The 18,964-nt window shown below is 35.2% G+C and overlaps 2 protein-coding genes across 9 annotated transcripts in view; one reads left to right on the plus strand and one right to left on the minus strand.

Annotated features, from left to right (window-relative positions):
- The window catches only part of LOC126857838 (lachesin-like), a 250,168-nt gene that overhangs the window by 22,382 nt on the left and 208,822 nt on the right, over window positions 1-18,964 (plus strand). Inside the window, exons 1-2 of one of the 5 annotated variants that reach the window (XM_050607650.1) lie at window positions 11,384-11,584; window positions 13,213-13,609. The exons of 3 other annotated variants lie outside the window; for them this stretch is intronic. The gene's annotated coding sequence lies outside the window, so the exon portion shown is untranslated. Of the gene's footprint in view, window positions 1-11,383; window positions 11,585-13,212; window positions 13,610-18,964 lie in introns of those variants that run through there. One more of the 5 variants, XM_050607654.1, reaches the window with a different exon arrangement.
- Window positions 1-18,964, minus strand: part of LOC126857833 (UDP-glucosyltransferase 2-like) — a 64,071-nt gene that overhangs the window by 21,428 nt on the left and 23,679 nt on the right. The gene's annotated exons all lie outside the window — the stretch shown is intronic.

The following is an 18,964-nucleotide window of genomic DNA, read 5'->3' on the forward strand; positions in this document are numbered from 1 at the left end:
ACCTGTCCTTAATACGAGCACGAAGAAGGTTGTCCGACTCGTCTTAGCTAGCCAGGGACAGAGTGGCCACGAAGCCAATTTCGAGGAGCTTCGAAGGCGCGGTTACGCATTTTCATCGAGCGCAGTGAAGAATTTATAAGCGATCGCTTAGGACGCCGATTATTAAAGTCTCCAAGCTATAAATTATACAATGTTTGTATGTATTAAACAATAGGGGATTATTAGTAAACTGTTATAAACTTCTATATATCTCTGTCATGTTTTAAAGATTAATTTTATTTTAATTAAATTTATTTTATGAATTGCGTGTCTCCTTCGTCACGTTCGAATATCGAGTGCGTATTCAGATATTTTTTTCATTTTTCTGCAAAGACTTGAAATCTCAATGTTTTTACTTTATCTTGCGTATTTCTACTTACTCTGTTATCGGCAAAGTACGATCCGTCCGTATACGACGCGACCCTCTTCGCGCAAGATATTGCCATCGAGACCGGACTTTCCGGAGTCAAAGGCAATCGCCTGTTTACAGGCAGTATCCAATCTACATTGGACAGAGATAGTAGCGGGGGCGTTTACACCGCTACTGCTCCTTGAACAAACAAGATGTAAATTCGCCGTGCCGTGAACCAGGAGGAAGCAAGTAATTAGACGCGTTGTTGTCGAAGCTTTGAACTCGCGCTTCGTATCGGAGCCATTGTTTTCTCCCGGTCCTCTATTCTGATCTCCGCTTCGTAATTTTGTGCTCTCTCGTTCATCTTCTTCGGGGATATACACAAGCTGGCGGCCAGGTTACGCATTCCGAGTCTTCTATGAGCACGCGTTTCCACGCGTTCGATTGTGTGCCGCAGGTACACGTAAAAATATACAAATTTCGATTCTCCACAGTGATCTATCGCGCTATGTCGTCGCACTGTTGAAATTTTAATGAACACGTATGTAGGGAATCACGATCAACATATCTCTTTCTTGTAAAACATATATAACTTTAATTATATAAATTACTGATGTGTCAAATATATGTGTTTAAAGGATATGTGAGAAAAATAATTTAAAATGCAAATGCGTTATAAAACTGTTTAGAAGAAATCGGAAAAATGTAAAAATTATTTATATAAATAATTTTTTAAGCGACAATTCATGAGTTTTAAAAATATATCCTTTATATCGGATAACGGATTGAATAAAAGTAGAATGGATTTATTATCGTGCAACTCTCCTTTAAATTCTACCTTTGTTATTTTATTTAAAAATCGCAGTTTATATTTATATTAGATGATATAATCATAATTCAGGCCGTGAATAATGCGATAATAATAAAATAATAAATTTTCAAATTACGTATTTATATTATCGCATATTCTTCCCATGTCGTTATGCATTTTTTCGCTTTTAGCATCGGTCCTCATTTTCGATATAATTCCGTGTTGTAAGAGCACATGAGTGAAACCCCTTGTTTCACTCACGAATGTTTTCGCTCTTAACATATCGGAAGGCGAAAGAAGCCATGTTAACAGAAGGATTCTGTTGGTTCAACAAAACCATCGTGCAAACCGGGGTACCGCCTTCTTTCCACCTTTTGTCCGAGTGTAAAATCTTTTCTTGACTCCTTTGCGAGGTGGAAAAGAGCGGCGGAAGATGGAGAAAAAAAAAATGGCGGAGAGCTTTGGAGTAACTTTCTGGAGCACTGATCGAAGTCCCCCAGGTAGTCTCCACTTTCAGTATTTACTATGTTTGAGAAAAAAATTCTAGGTGCTTTCGAAAATTGTTTTCTATTAGAAACTGATCTTCCTTCATCTCTTTTCATTATTTTGTTCCTATATTTATAAAGAATCTTGAATCAAATATCTCATTTTTAATATTTTCATATGTCAAATCAAAATTTATCTTTTACTTTCTTGAATTTATCTTTATTATTATCTTTATTTTATTTTTATTATTATTCATTATTTAATTCACTATATAGGCAAATCTTTTCGCTTTACATTATTAATAAATAATGCAAAAAATAGAATAATCTTTAAAATATCCGTACGAATTTAGTTTACAACATTTGCCCAGATGTGCAAATGCACGTCAAAATGACATGTCCTTGCTACCTGAATGGTTCTTGCTGGCTTTTCGAGTAACGTTGTTAAACGAAATTATGTAACATCTCGAATATAATGGATTTCTTTATGAGAATCCAAGAGAAACGTACGCGTGATATATAATATTGTTAGTTTCACAGTTATTCTCGACACATTGAGAGAAAATGAGCGTCTTTTTTACGGGAAGTTACGTAAAATATTCAAAAATTGTGCGACGCTACTGCCGCAAAGTGCTCACTCGCCGTGGCATTTCTTGAACATTGTTAGAGGAGGTCCTTGAATTTGCGACGGAGGGCACACGACAGACAAACGAGGGGATCGAAAGAGCCTGCAAAATGCACGCGACGCGGAATATACCAAACTATATCAAACAGTACGACGGTTAATATTGAATTCTGTCGGAGGGAACGAGCGCAAGGATCGAACGTGTTTCTCGTTAAGTGAAGCAATTACCCAGACCTATCTGTTACTTAGAACACCGTCAGCAGCCACCACAGCCTTTTAGTTTTGAAGACTGTCTCAGCATTACGTCATAAACTGCAACGCTGTGCATTTTTTGACTCCTTTCTTTTTGTTTTGCGGTGACATCTACAGCTGTAGATGTCAATTTCACTTTCAATAATTTGGATTGAAGAACAGAAGCTATTGTTTTTTTTTTATATATTATTTTATATTATTGCATTAAAAAATAAAAATAAAGAAATTTTATTGTCTATTTTATCACTGGTGTAAATTATGTGCGAAATTATATAAAGATAATTTGGATTATTTGTAAAAATTAATAATTAATTAAAGAATACTGAATCGTAATACATTTTTCGTGTTAAAAACGTACATGATGAAAATTATTATTCCAACGCGATTCGCTCGTCTTTGGAGTTCGCGGATACTTTTTTTTAACGCGCCTGGCTTTTTATGACAGCCGCTTCCTGGATCGATGAAGCATCGTTTCGTAACGAAAAAATTGGCCCGTGCTAGATATTCGCTAATTATATACTTCGTGCCGCGTCAATTTTACCTCACGCTGCGCTACACTCGATGCATCGATGAACTTGTAAATAATTAACGAACGTTGCTCCTATACTGTCGTTAACATTCTAGCCCGTTATTGGTTTTTCCTATTACGCGATATTGCTCGCGATCATGGCGATGTGTAAAACTCGTTACGTTTTCGAACATGATAGCGGATAGCATTCGAACACGGCTTTAAAATTCTCTTAAAATATTTTGTTCTATCGATATCTTTTGCGTTTCTCTTTCCCCAATTTCTCGTGACATCATCTCTTTAATGCGTTTCAACTTTATCGAATGAATCCCAAGATAACTTTCTAATTCTTGACTGCACAACTTTCATTATATGATATGTCAAAAGTACATGTGAAGCCTGAAATCTCATTTCGTGAAGAATTCATTAATTATAGAAAATTCTAGCTTTATTTTTAATATTTCTAGAGTTTTTTACAGATTAAACAAATAGTTCTGGTCATTAAAGTCTATATGTCCACAATATGTATATTGATAATCGATATCTTAAAAATGCGAGGACAAAGTAAGACGTAGCGTAAACTTGACGTCTTAGTTTGTCCTGAGCCATTTTTTATGAGTTTTTATATTTTAATGAGTTTTTACAAAATGATACGCTACCTTCATCTATGCATACACACACACACATACATATACTCGATAAAATATCAACAACTCCTAGGTTGTCGATTAAAATTAAAATTAATAAAAATTTGCGAAAATAAATGTATGAAATATTTTATGTATGTAGTTATTAAATCTAATAATCTAATTAAAAATAATTAAAAAATTATTAAAAATGGTATAAATTTTTGTAAAAGCAAAATTATTTCTTGTAAACATTCTATTTCTTTTTATTATGTATTTTCGGTATTTTCAGAATAATATTCTTACTATATGTATTTTCAGAGATCTGCCATCATTTAGTTTTTATAAAATTTGTAATGACTAACAATCTCTATTTTTTCAAATTTTCGCATTATACGAGCAGCTTTGCGGGGAATGTTTCTAATCCACGTTTCCGCGTTGTGGGACTTCTGAAATTTTAGATGACCACGGTAGTAGCGAACAGACGCGGGTATAAGGTAAAGGGATCGTTTGAAATTAGCCACGGATTTTAGTAGGGGCGTCAGGTTTCAACGTGGTTGGCTGGGTCGTGTTAGAGTATATGATCGTGCTTCACTTCGGAGGCATGCGCGTTGAATCTTAATTCGCGTTATTAGCTTTAACTGTCTATATCGAGATCACGCCCGCTGCGATAACTCTGTCTCGCAAAGAAGTTCTGCAGTTGAGGGACAAAGGTCTGAGACAGATGGAAAATAGGTATTTTCTTTCTTTTAAGAAAAGAGTTACACAAAATATTCAAAAATCGTGTGACATTATAACCGCAGTGAAAAATAAAGAAATATGTTTTAAATTTATTCAAAAACATAAAATATATTTCATAGAAACATGAAACATGATGCACGCATCTGGTCGATTCTAACATTGTATTACTCTATTAAGTTTCCTTAATATTTTTAACGAGCGTAATACGTTTTAAATTCATATAGAACAATAAATGATAAGAAATAAGAATAATAAGAATAATTAATAGATAAGAAAGCGCGCTGTGCTTAGGTATCACTTAAATGTCTTACCGCTAACGCGTTCTCTTACGGGACGGGATATGCTTCTTAAGAAATTTCTACGATGGTGATACGATTTACGAGGTGATATAAAAAATAATGGTTTAAACAGAAGAGAGCCCGCGCGTAATGGAACGCTTAACATTCTTTTGTCTCGGCGGGACAGCCTATCTCTCCAGATCATATCAGCTAATTATTTCATCGGGGAATTATTGTCCAGCCGGATGTGGCTTAGATCGGCCCATCGATGCCGCCTCGACGGTCCAAATATTCTCGACTCGCGTCTTCCGGTGGATGCAGCCTGCGAACAGGTTGCGAAATCGTTTCTTTTTTGCTGAAATGCTTTATAGCCAAGTATTCATTTGCAACATTACTGATTTTATGTAATAATGTCGCTAAGGAGTCAGTTCGCTGTTAATTGCTAGCGACGACGAAGGATATAATACGCATAGATTGTTTTCAAACTCGCCTTATACATTATATAATTTACACCGTTACGTCGCACGAATCCTGTTTTTGCTTTGTTTTTCTTTTACGCGCGCGCTCATTATTATTGTTAATTCAGCGATAATTATATTACTGTTCGATGCTAAAGTAATGTTATTTTCACAATCTTTATTTTTTTTTTTACTCTTATGCGAAGCAAAGATATAATTAATAGCGTAAACGCATCCCATATCGAATGAAAAATGAAATTTTATCATTTCTTTAACTTTTTTTTATCACACATGTCCTAATTTATAATGATTGAAGGATAATACGAAGATGCCGCAATTGAGAAATTTCATATATTATGCATAAATCGAAATCAAATATTATATATATATGTATAAATTTTTATCTTGTTCAATTTTTTATTATATACGTATATATGTATAATAGAAAATTGAACAAGATAAAAATTTTTACACACACACAAAAAAATATAAATTATTTAACTTTCTTATAAATTATTAGTAATATGTATAGATGGATTCTCTTTTCTAATTTACATTTAACGCATTGTTCACAAAGTTAGAGACTTATATGCAATAGAAAGGATAATGCTGTGCAATTATTATGCGCTTTTATCAAACTAACGTATGCTAAGGTACGCATTTTAAGTTACGCATTCTCTACTAAGACATCAATAGCTATGAACTCTAGAAGATAAGCTTCATGGGGAGAGCGTGAAGCAGATATACCGGGAAAGTGCAGGCAGGAGATTCAAGAGGAACTTCTGGGAGGGTGAAGTCAAGACGAAAATCATAATTGTACGCTGTGTTAACTCGACGTTAAAATGGTTCTCAATTATTAATACCATTGTGAAGTGGCGCTAATTTTCCTTGTAGGATAGTCGCGAGTACGTTCATGTAGACGATGTAAATACTTTCTTAGAATACATGATAATCGCGACGATAGTTATTAACATCGTTAGATTTAATGACGGCGTACAATACGCTTTTCAGAAAAATTTCGTTGCTGTCAAGTTTCAACTATACAGAAACTTTTCACAAGCAAAACATATTTTCTGTTTATTAAAGTAGAAGTTTCCGCGAGATAAAATTTATTACATTAATCATGATGTTGGGTATTGATTATTTAAATGCAAAGCTCTTAAGACTCGCGCGCTTAAAGCAGTGTATTTATAAATTCTTTAAAGTTGCTTTTAATATTTTCATTAAATTAAATTAAATTAACATTTGCCTGCAATAATTTTCACTTTAAATATATAAGATTATTTTATTAAAATATTTACATTATTAACTGAATTAATTTCATACACGTAAAGATAAATATCATAAAATATCATTCAATATAATTGAAGTTACTTTCTTATGTTCTTTCTCTCCTGACTGTTACTCTTATAATACTCTTTAAATTTTCCTAAGTATTTAAACATGCTGCTCGACAGATAGTCTTCTCAAAATCCCATGATTCATGATTGGATGAATAGAGAAGTATGCGTAAATGAGATGGGGAATAGAGAATGGAATATACGTCTGCGGAACAAAGAAAATGGAAGCCCATAACCGGAGAAAATGGATCTCTCGGTAATGATAATTTAGTCTAGAAGAGATTTTAACCGCGATGAATGTGGGTATCGAATATTAGCGAAAGACCTAATATACGCTTCATGTTCATTAAAAGAGTTAAATTTTGAATTAAATTGCACCGTTTACGTACATCCGGAAGGAAAGATCATATTTCCGTATGCGATATGCGCCGAATATAATTTGTTGTTAAATCAAAATGATAAGCAAATAGATTTGGGGAAAGGCAGAGAAAAAGAGAAAGACTTAAAAGGATCGTACATATGAAATAAATTTTTATAAAATAAACTTGATTCAAATATGTAGAGTTAAAAACTTGAAACAATTATATTAAACTAGGAATATTGTTAATTTTTCCATATATCTTGTAGGTAAACATTTTAATTTTTACAATTAATATTTCCTTAATAATTGAAATTATATTTTTTTTATCATTTATCACACAAGTAATAAGTAACCCTTAATTTTTCAAAAAATTTTTACTGCAAAGAAAACAATTTTTTTTTACTAATTCTTTTCTAAATACATTTGCATGCGATAATTTTAAATCGTTTAATCTCCGATTGAAAGTTTCGTGTAATGTAACAAAAACTTAACATTTGTTTAAGAAATAGAATCACTGCGCTGATCGTTGTTTTCTTATCATTTCCTCGTACGTATAGTCATTTCTTACCATCTTATCTCCAATTGTCCTCGGTTCACATACGCGTACGTGCATTCTAGGAGTAGGGCGTACTTTCGGGATTTAATTGCGACCCGTGACGAAGTCTCGTCCCGTGTTCGTTACGAGGGTCTGTGTGCTTTGCTGGCTCAAATTGAAAGCTTCGTTTCACACATGAACGTGCACGGTCGTCCACATAACATATCTACACAGAGGCGCGCTTTCTGCTTTTCTATCTTCTGTTTCCGCGTGTATGTGTTCACATAAATGTTTACGCCTGTATGGGTGTGTATGCACGCAATACGCACGGCAACCAAGGATTACGTGTCACAAATTGGTATTACCTAGCATTGCGAACATAGACATAGAGACAGGTGTGCACGCGGCATTTCGAGAGAAGCGTCTCGAAGTGCTTCCAGCATACCTGATGCGATTCAACGCAGTAAGTTCTACTAACACGATTTCGTGACAGCCAATTTGCTTTGTAAGGAAATAATTGCAATCAGTTAGGCCAGCCAACACAACCGAATTCACCACCGTTTTACGACTTCAGCGAGCGAGCGAGCGAGCGAACCGCTGCGAAGGGCAGAAATTCATTTGTCATTTCACAGTTGTCGCTCTAAATACAATCCCTTCGCACTCGGAGTCTCAGGTCGCACTCTTTCTCCATCCAAGGGAAGCGGAATTCGCGCATCTTCACCTTACGCCAAGTTATTGTATTATTCCGGATGAATAGTTAATTCCTTTTAAAGAATTAAAACGCAGTTTAAAAAAAGCTCGCGCTTTTTTTCGCGCATCCACTGGTGCGCGAATAAAATCCCCCATCTTCCAATTAAAGTTGCAAATTTTCTTGCAAATATTCTTAACTCTTTGCTCTAAACTTTTCACCTTTCGTCTCTCTCTCTCTCTCTCTCTCTCTCTCTCTCTCGGTGGGATATACTAAGTACGACTACATTTTCAATTTGTCCATGCAGTATCCGTATACAAAGACATCGTTGCTCGAAAGTCTCACGGGAACCGTTTTGACACGGGACGCCGATAGATACATTATCGAGCGTCCGCGTGAGCGAACGCGATCGCCGGGGTGTCGATCCTCGGAAAATTCAACTTTACGCGACGGGGTATCCTGAAGGCGCTTGAGAGGCAGCATTATGCGCGCTTCGACGATATTGAAAATATTTTAAGAAATCTGTCACGCTGGGGAATTTACCGCCCGATAAAGTCGAGCGGATTTAACAACACATTGAACGGTATTATTTGACAAGATAGAATCCATTTCACTCGCGAAACCATCGCGGGCGATCAAAGAAAAGAATCACTTCTTCGTGAATTAAAATTCGTTCCGATGTTAAAATATTTTTACGATTAGATGTGTACCTTCTAACTACTTGTTTTAGCGGAACAAGAAATACATAATGATATTTTTTAAATTCTAAATCTACGTCGCGTTCGAATAAAATATACTGATGTTACGCTAATCACTATCAAACTCAATTATTCATCTCAATTATTCAATGAAATTAAAAATAAATACAAAATAAAATACAATAAATAAATACATAAAAAAATTATTAAAAAATAAATTATTAAAAATTAATAAAAATTAAAAATGAGCGGGGACTAAAACTAAAAATAAATTTTGCGAATATGAAATTAAGAATCTAGCAAAAGCTCAATAGTTTTAAAATATAAAAATATAAACTTACATTATTGTATATGTAATCGCGCGCGCGAGAAAGAGAGAAAACATTTTGCCGAATTTAGGTGTTCAATTTGTGAGTAGATCCGCATTATTGCGACGCGTGCGTTCACCTAACTTCCCACAAGAAGATCCCCTATGTGTGGAGAATAAATCCGCCATCGTATACGGAACGGTTGCTACGTGTCGAGTCATTCTGCGGGTACGACACAAATTCCTTTTCCCCGAGTATAGCGCCGTTGAGGGGAATCCCGGGTAAATAGAGTGCCACTGACCGTCGTGAAAGACCCGCACATTTCGTATACGAGAAGTCAGAGCTGCTGGCGACAATCGTCTTCGATCGCGACTCGCTTTCAACCCGCACGATAATCGTTGCTTCTTGGAATTTACACTTCTTGTAATTCTTTCTTATGAACAAAATATATTTCTTCCGACCAAGATTTCGTATTCAAGAACGCTTTGAGCTTATCTACGCGTTTAACATGTCTAATTTACTGTCTAATTTTCACGATTTCATTCAATGTTTAGGAAAAGAACCGAGTTTTATGGAATTTACGGTTTACCTAGTTTACGGTTTCAGGCGATAAAATTATTCTGATTGCAAAGTAATATGTATAAGTGATCGTGTGTGTATTATTATTGTTGCTGCCCTTTTGTCATTAAATAATAATAATCTCGTTACCATAGTCGGATTGTGATACACACATGCGTTTATTGAATCTATTTATAGTAAAGAGCTTTGAATGCGATAAACGCACGTTTTAGCGCGCTAGTTATATGTATCATACATACACATATACATGTCCCAGAAGGTAACTCGCAGAATCTCGCGAACGATGGTTGGTGAAATGTTTCCCCGGGAGGTAGGTAGGTATCAAAGAATTCCTCACGACTGAGTAACGCTCGATCCGGGATGGGGAGGGGGTCGACAGGGGGTATCGTCGACATGGGTGCGCGTAAACAGAGCGTGCGTTCAACAATGTTGCACAGCTACCGTTATCCTGTATGTTACACGCCCGGGAGAGATATTGCAGTAACCCGGCGTCGGATACCGAGGGGACGTCAAGACGCGGATTCCGCGGCAGTCGACCCCCTCCCGTCGCCCCCCTTCCGTTTTCCAGACGATGGACGTCAAACGAATCCTGGGCTGCGTGAATGCGTTTGATCTCGTTGGTTTTAGACACGGCGAACGACTTGCCGCCACTGGCTCTCGTCAGATGTTTTCGTTTCTCGAAATTCTTCCTCTGCTGTTCTTTGCCGATATCGTATACCTGGCGCTTTTGCCTTGAGCGTCTTCACCTTCGCTTTTCATATCTTCGTTTATTTCACGCCCCCGGAAAAGCGATGCAAGTTACTAGGGAATGATGACTTTTTCGAGTATAATATATTTTTTGGAATCTGACAGTAGGAATGTAACGTATCCTTTCTATTTTATACGCGAGAATAATATAATATTTTACGACAGATATTTTACATAGATATTTTTATACTATTGATAGAATTTTGTGTGAAATATATTTCATTATTCTTTATTAGATAAATCTATCGCATTCATCTCGTAGCTATGATAATAATCAGTGACCTGGTTATTCATACCGATATATGCATATATGGATAAATTAAGATGTTTTTATCGTCATTAATATTCAGAAGGAATTATTCTTGTTCCGTTATTATATTCTCCATTGGATCTTTTTCGTAACCGAGATTAAAATGGTTGTCAGTGTTAAAAAGATACATGCAGGAAATTAATAATGATAGCATATATGATTATGAAATCTTTGCTTTTTAAATGATTGTTAACAATAAGGCATTTAATTAATCATGATATATTTTTCTCTCGCTCCCTCTTTCTTTCATGCATAAATAAAAGTATTAAAATATTTAATGATTAACTTTTCATTTCTCTGTTGCGTATAAATGCTTATAATCAGATATATATATATATATATATATATATATATATATATATATATATGTATGTATGTATTCAAATCTTGCACAATTGCATCAATTTTGACAAAACTGATTACAAGGTAGGCCGACAGCAATTGTCACGCGCCTTGATGCGCACAGGCGAGACGTCGAGTCATCGGTAAAAGTACCTTCCGAAGGAGGCAGGCATCAAACAACCCCCTACTGCCGGAATCGTCGTCGGCATTGCGCTCGCGCAGGGTCGAGCGCGCGTGTCCGTGTTCATCGTGCAGTATATACGCGGTGTCGAGCAGTAGCACCGGCACCACCAGCCAGCACCATCAGCCAGCATTCAGCAGCAGTAGCCGCGACGTGGCTGAGGGGGGCTTTCGGGATGTCGTCGTGTTAAAGTCCGGTGTCGCGGCTGTGTCGTGCGGGTCTCTACGTTGTTGTCTTCGACGTGCCCCTCGCGCTTTACACCGACGAACGCGAAGCTGACTCGACTCTGACGTAACTGACGGCGAACTTTCGGCAGTCAAGTGGGTGCATCGAGATCAAGTTCTGTTCCTCGTATCCACATAGTTTCGTAGGTGCGCGGTTTTCGATTTCCCTCGCGCGATCGGAGAGGATCCTATACACAAAGGGTTTCGTCCTAAGTTCGCGCGTGATCGGTTGCGCGGGCCGAGTTTTTCTTTCATCGCTCCTTGTTCTTCGGAACAATCGTCGCTTCAATAGTAGAGAGAGAGAGAGAGAGAGAGAGAGAGAGAGAGAGAAGTTCGAGATCAGTTTGCTGGTCGGGTATATCCTCGTGTTACATACCAAGCACTATGTATGAGAAAGATTGGAGGACTTGAAGCTAACGCAGAGGGGCTGACGAGTCACGTGATTCCAAAGTTTTCTTTAGATGTTCGATTACGGATTTATTCTTGATCATCGCGTTTGCGATATATGATATGCTAATGTCATATTAGTGATATATATTGCAGCTCTATCATTGATATTTTTCATGTTACTGTACTTTTGTGATAAGATATTATCCGGAAGCGTACATGAAAATTGCATTGTTTGTTAGTCTTTCGATGTATTTTGTGTTTTGTACAAAACACAAGAAAATTGAATCAATTGTTTTAATAATAGCATAAGTTTGTTATTTAAAGAATTTGATATATACTAAATTTTTTTTATAAAAATCGATGTCAAACTAGTTTATATAACGATATGATGCTATTATTTGAATATATTTTTACGTCATTTAAAAATAATATTTATATTCTAAAAATAAAACAATTTTTGTTTTTATTTGAATGATTTTCAGTCTTGGATTTATGTTGTCAAAATAATTTAATCAATTGTTAGTAATTTCAACGACTTATCGATTTACTGAATATCACTTTAGTAACTTTAGTTTGACTCGACATCGATTTTATGATTGTGAAATTCTTTCAATTTCTTCTGTTTACGCGAGATAGAAAATTGACAGAGAAATTTTAAGCTGTTGTATTTTTTCACGATAATAAAACTTGATGGGCGTCATTTTTATGCGATAAAAGAAACGCGCGTTCCTTTTTTCGAAATTGATTAACGATTCGACACCGTTCGACTCGAGCATGAATTCGTACGAAATCTCTGGTGGCATGCATATCGTTCGGTAGATTTATGACGTACATTGACGATCGTTTGCTCGGCAACCGCCTCCCGGAAGTATAATATTTCCGAATCGATCGTACGTCGTCGATCAGAAACCGCGAATAATCGTATTGTCACCAACGTGTACCATACGCATGATTACACCGATAAATCTTGCCGTTTGATATAAAGAGCAAAAGTCGCGATATTCTCTTATTCAATTGAAGAAAATTTAAATATTTTCTATCAGATATTTCTATTAAAATATTCAAAGAATATCATTAAATATACTAGGCAAATTTCTGATAAGAGTGATAATTTTATCGATTGTTGCGCGTATTTCTAATGAATTATTTCCAATTAAATAAAAATATTTGATTTAATATTTTTTTTTCGGGAATGGTTTTCTTGTTTGGATTAGAAATAGAAAGGGAATTCCATTTTTATTTGTTTATTTATAAACCAAATATGACAGAAAATATTTCAGAAAAAATATAAATTTTAAAACGCTTCTAAATTCTTTTAATAAATGCAAGTATAGATTTCCCAAATGAAGTGAATGAACATGCGTTAAGCCCTTTCCATCAAATATCAAAAAAGTCCCGCGGTACGCGACCGAAGCAATTGGCGCTAATAACTCATTCTGTCCGAATCCCGTCGTTCCAAATATAATTGAAAAATACCAGAGGACAAAATAACGCACGAGTGCTTCAGCGGGCAATCCATTCCGCGCCGGCACGGTGAAAACAACGGTGATTTTCTACGCGATTTTATAATTCGACGAGAGGACCGTCGCGAAAGTGCAGTGAGACAAATGTTTCATGGACATCCAGACACATCGCGCTGGTAGCACCGTCGACTCATCGATAGCGCGGTCGAAGGTGATACGAAGATCATCGACGATATGTCCCCGGAAATCCACGGACTCTCGTGAAAAAGTACGTATTATCTCTCTCGTTCGTGGGATATATATATATATATATATATACATATATATACACACACACACATATACGGGGTTAACGTATCTCTGAGCGATTTGGAGCTGCGACCGGAAAGAGTTATAGACCAATCCGATCGTGTAATTCGAAAGTGCCTATTTATTAAATGTAGCCAAGCGTTATGGCACATTATTGTCGTTGCTTGAATTCCGTTCCGCTCGTTCGATTATTGCCTTCCGGCTTTGTTTACCACCGACATTTGCGTGTTCAATCGAAATGTCATGTTATAAATAATGTACGATATCTCTACTCTTGCTTCGATAATAAATTAATAAAATTTATATATTTATTATATATTTATAATGTTATTTATATATCATTATTCTGTTATAAAATTTATTATTTCTTGGACATCGTTGACAGTAGAGAATATTTTGACGCTCGATTATTAAAATTAAACATGTTAGATTTTTGTCAATTATTATTCTATTAACACTTTGAGGATGTTGACGTAAACATCCTCAATCTTTTTATTCAATTGTTTTCATTCTTTGTCTCTTTTTTTCTCTTGATACTACTCTGACTTTCCCAAGATGACTTCAAACGATTCGAGGGTACTTGAGTCGAAGAGCTCTTACAGTTACAAAGACATATGTATTGTCGATCGCGAATAGTGTATTCATGCATTTCTCTCGTTTTATAAAAAAATACGTGTTTGCTACGATCGTTCACATGAAGGACTGTGTAAACGATGTGCATTTTTGCCGCATAGAGATTGATTGCACGAGGGAAAACTGTTCCAAAATAAATATATATTTTTTTTTTATCAGAGTACACTTGTTATCATAATTTTTACCAAAAATAGTGCATAAATGGTACATATTTAATGTAAGCTGTACGGGGAAATAAATGCAAGCCCGAGGAAATTTTGCTCCAACATAAGCGCGCGCTAGCTAGTTGATACGTATTATCGCACTTTCACGTTACGCGTTCTTCGACCCTAAACGCAGATATCAGACGTCACGAATAATGCAATACTATTCGCCTGGCTTATATTGTATTAAATGCACCAGTGATCGTCGAGTTTTTGTAATCTCAAGATTCTGTTTGTCGCGGTGTACACAAACTCCGTTAGTAACCGCAACTTTCCTCGTTAAGAAATGCTGATCTGAATGAGCTCATTCTTACGGTCGTTCGCTGTATACCGAAGAGAAAGTCCCGCAAAAGAATTTCATCTTCTTTAATTTTTTTTTTTCTTCGTGCTTTTCTTATCGTTTTTCTGCCTTTCTCGCCCTCGCCGTCTTAACGCGGTCTGTTGCCGCCGCCGTCGCTCGCGACGACGGTAGTTAAAAACTTTTAATAATAGATAAATGAGCTGAGAGTTGCGATTGTCCCTGCGAACATTGTTCGAGGCAGGAGACTGAGTTACCAATCATTTTTGTGGGAAAGTAGAGAAGAAGATGTTAGATGCAATCCCACAGTGAAGCCAGATGTTTCTTAATGCAAATTAACAATGCTGTATCTTGATGAATATAACATTGTGTAAATAAAGACTTACGCTTTTATAAAGGCAAAATTATAAATACGATTTTAAAGAAAATAAAATTTCCTTTTAGTTTTGATATCTCTCTTATCTCTCGATGATTTTTAAATGTTGACAAGCTTTTGAAAGAATATTGTACAAATGGTAACAAAAACTGAAATACATATATATAGTAATCTTAATCTTACTAGATGCATTCTTTTCACGCGACATAATGATAATTATGCACGTGGCTATGCGCTTTGCGCGTGATTTGGATCGCATATCGGCCATTATCCGCAGCACGAAACCGAGAATGCACGCCGAGTCGCTTTTCACTTCCGCAATGCAATTACGCAGTGTTTTGTCGCATTTTACGCGATATTTTTACGTTCATGTGATTTGTTGTAGAATTTTACGTAGAGATCCATGACAGATTGCGAGATGGAATCGCGAGAAACTGTTATCAAGGGCACAGTAGGCAATTATACATTTTCTGCCTGTAAATGAGAATTTATGTTATAAATGATGTCATAGAATGACACTTCTAAGCTCTTCTACATGCACATCTCGGACGCGTCAATATTCGATACCGTTAAAATCCGAGCTACTATAATTAATTCTGAATTCCTCGGTAAGAGCTTAGAAGGTATAACGTGGAATTTTATAGCCGACATTGTATACCCTGTCAAACTCTGAGAAAAATTAATTAATATTTTGATGTAGCGCTTTAAATATATTCACATAAAAATGTCTAATGTAAAAATAAAACAAATAAAATCTCATTTAATTTTAGGATAAATATTTTAAAATTCAAATTGAAAGGAGAAATAAAGTATATAAAACAATTTTAGATTGTGCTCTTCTAGAAATAATAAGCTATTCAAATAACTTTATGTGACAATATATGCGATATATTTTAACGCAATATATTGGAAGCTAAAATTTCCTATCAAAATTGTGCGAAGCTTTTTGTTTATCAATTGATTTATTGTTTGGTATCTCATATATTTCGCACTTAAATCGTGCGAAAATAGCAAAATTTCGTATTAGTGATGGTGTTTCCTTTAACTTTATCTGGTTTTCTTTAACTTTATCTGAGGCTTTATTTTCTGCAGCAACGTTTATTGCTAGTCGGTCCTCGACAAACGTTCATCGAACGATCAGACTTTTCTCACCTCGCAAACTTTCAATCGATTTGATATCGTTTTCTTTATTACTTACACACCGTTTCTTACATCCGTTGGTTATACAAAAATATCGACGATGCAATGTAGTCGTATAAAAGTTTTGATAATTTTTTGCTCGCCTCAAGAATCACTGAATACCAAACTTTATCGAATAACAATTATTTATCTCTCTATCTATATGTACAGAATATATTTATATTTTAGAACGAGTTTGAACTCGATTTTGCTTGACACAAATTGACAATTGGACATAATCTTTTTCTAAAACATTAATGTTCGTTAATTCTTAACATTACAATTCTAATTCTTAAAAAAACTTGATTGTCGAAAATGTCAAATAGTTAAAAAAATGCATATTAGCTTTATCATCTCCCCCTATATTTTTATAAGAAATTGTTATTTTATCACTAGGATAAAATAGCAAATTAAAGTTTGATATCCCGTCCATTCTGTTTTTCTTGGATTACGTGGTTGTCGCTAATCGCCAAGTAGACAAAAAAGACGGTTGGGTGGACGAGTATGGATCAAGTTGGACATCGGCTATCATATAGCAAGAAGTCGTTGTAACGTTTCTTTTGCCCCAGATGTTTTTCTCACCCGTGCTTTTATGACGGCGGATAATAAAAGTAATACCCGTCGTAAAGAAAATAAAGATGTCCTCTGTATCGAACGTTGCGGGTTCACTATCACCGGTGCTGTTTCTCCACTCGTGAGTGACGGCAATTGTGTCGATATTTTCGGCAGCTTTTACGTTTACTGTGTGCGATATACGAGTCTATTACGTAGGTTATTAGTATTTAATCGTGTTAAAGCACTAAACGTTTAATGTCCGCGTCGAGAAAGATAGAAAAATTGTATCACTATGATAATCTGATGATAAAATACTTTAATTTCGCATTTGACATTTTTAGTGTGTAATATAAATCTTACAAATATATTCTTCATAATATATTAATTTATTTTTGATTTTATATTTATATTTCTATCATCGTGTATTTAGAATATGAATGTATAGCAACATGATTTATGATATCATCGGATGTTTGTTGTTGTTATTATTAATGGTATTATTCGTATATATTATGATAAAATGATTACTACATTGACCACTTGATTACTACAATTAAACCTTATTTATGCTAATATTATTAGCAAAAATATAATACTTTAATTTGATTTTTATTTAATTAATCAATGTATGTATATCTTTGAAATACTGACAAAATCTGTATAATATTTTAATACCATCTAATATTTTCATGTTGAAAAATGTAAATTAGTATCAACAATTTTCTAATTATCTTAATTATAATAATTCGTATATAAGATTAGTTTGCATAAAATTTGTAAATTTTTTACATAGAATATTTTTACGTTATAAGATTTAGACGAATAAAAAGATTATGATAAAATTTGGATTAAATTATTATTGGATTGGATAGAAAATTAATAATTGTTTCCAATTTTTCAACAAAGTTTTGTATCTTTATGATTTATTATTATTATTCAGTAATAAAATTTATTTTAATTGGTGAAGATATCTTTTAAAAAAAAAATTCAATTTCTTTATAATATCGAGAAAAATTTATAATAATTACAATAATTACGTGAGATTATCTGTAAATTTGCTGCATTAATTTTGATTTTGATTTTTGATATCATGAAATCAATTTATTTACTTAAATTTCTATCGTGAAATATTATAGGGACACAACAGTTTGATTTGTTAGTTAGAATGGAAATTTGAGCGAAAAACTAAACGGCCGGCGATTAAAACGGCGTGTGATTTAAGTCGATTGCATGCTGATTTTATCGGCATGCGTGGACGTTACGATCTCGCGAGATTTAACTGCTTTCAATGTTGCATGTTTACCTCTCACGGTTACGCGTTGTTTTGGGAAAACAAGCCGGTTTATCCGATTTACGCTTATCGACGACGGATCCGACAAATTCGGAACGCGCATGATGCCGGGATTGCAAACGCGTATAACGGAAACGGAGGTGGAGGAGCGCCACGACAGAGGGTCCAGGCAAAGGAGGAGGCAGTGCTTAACGACCGTCGTGGCACGACACGGTGACGACGGAAGCGTCGCGAGCGGCCAATTTCCCGGATTTGCCTGACGTTTAATGAATGCCGGCAGACGTTTTGATTTAGGGGACAGTTTCATTCCGAAACGGAGCACAATAACCGCCAATTTGTAAATCGCCTCGTAAATCTCGACCGCGTTGCGACGCAACACGGCGCGACGCGCCGAATCCCGGCTTACACTACTAACGATCCAATTGGATTAAACTATCGGCACGCCGTTAAAAGAGATCGACTGGCACTACAGTAATTGTAAACGGTTACGCGACACGACGCGATATAATAATTGTTATGGCGCCGTTGCAAAATTGCGAATCGTACGTAACACCACTCGGTAATTGGATTCGATTTCTGATAACAAGATATTAAGTAACGTGCAAGAGAACTATCGTAATATTAATATTTACTGAGACTCGATTTTGTTTATAATTAAATCTATTTGTTATGTTATAATTAATATTTTTTTATATTAATATATATTAGGACAACGATAATGTTCTGGGATTCGCAGATAAAATCGAAAATACATAAATTTAAATTTAATATGATTGCTC

This window comes from Cataglyphis hispanica, chromosome 23 (assembly GCF_021464435.1).
Source record: "Cataglyphis hispanica isolate Lineage 1 chromosome 23, ULB_Chis1_1.0, whole genome shotgun sequence".
Taxonomy (NCBI): Eukaryota; Metazoa; Arthropoda; class Insecta; order Hymenoptera; family Formicidae; genus Cataglyphis; species Cataglyphis hispanica.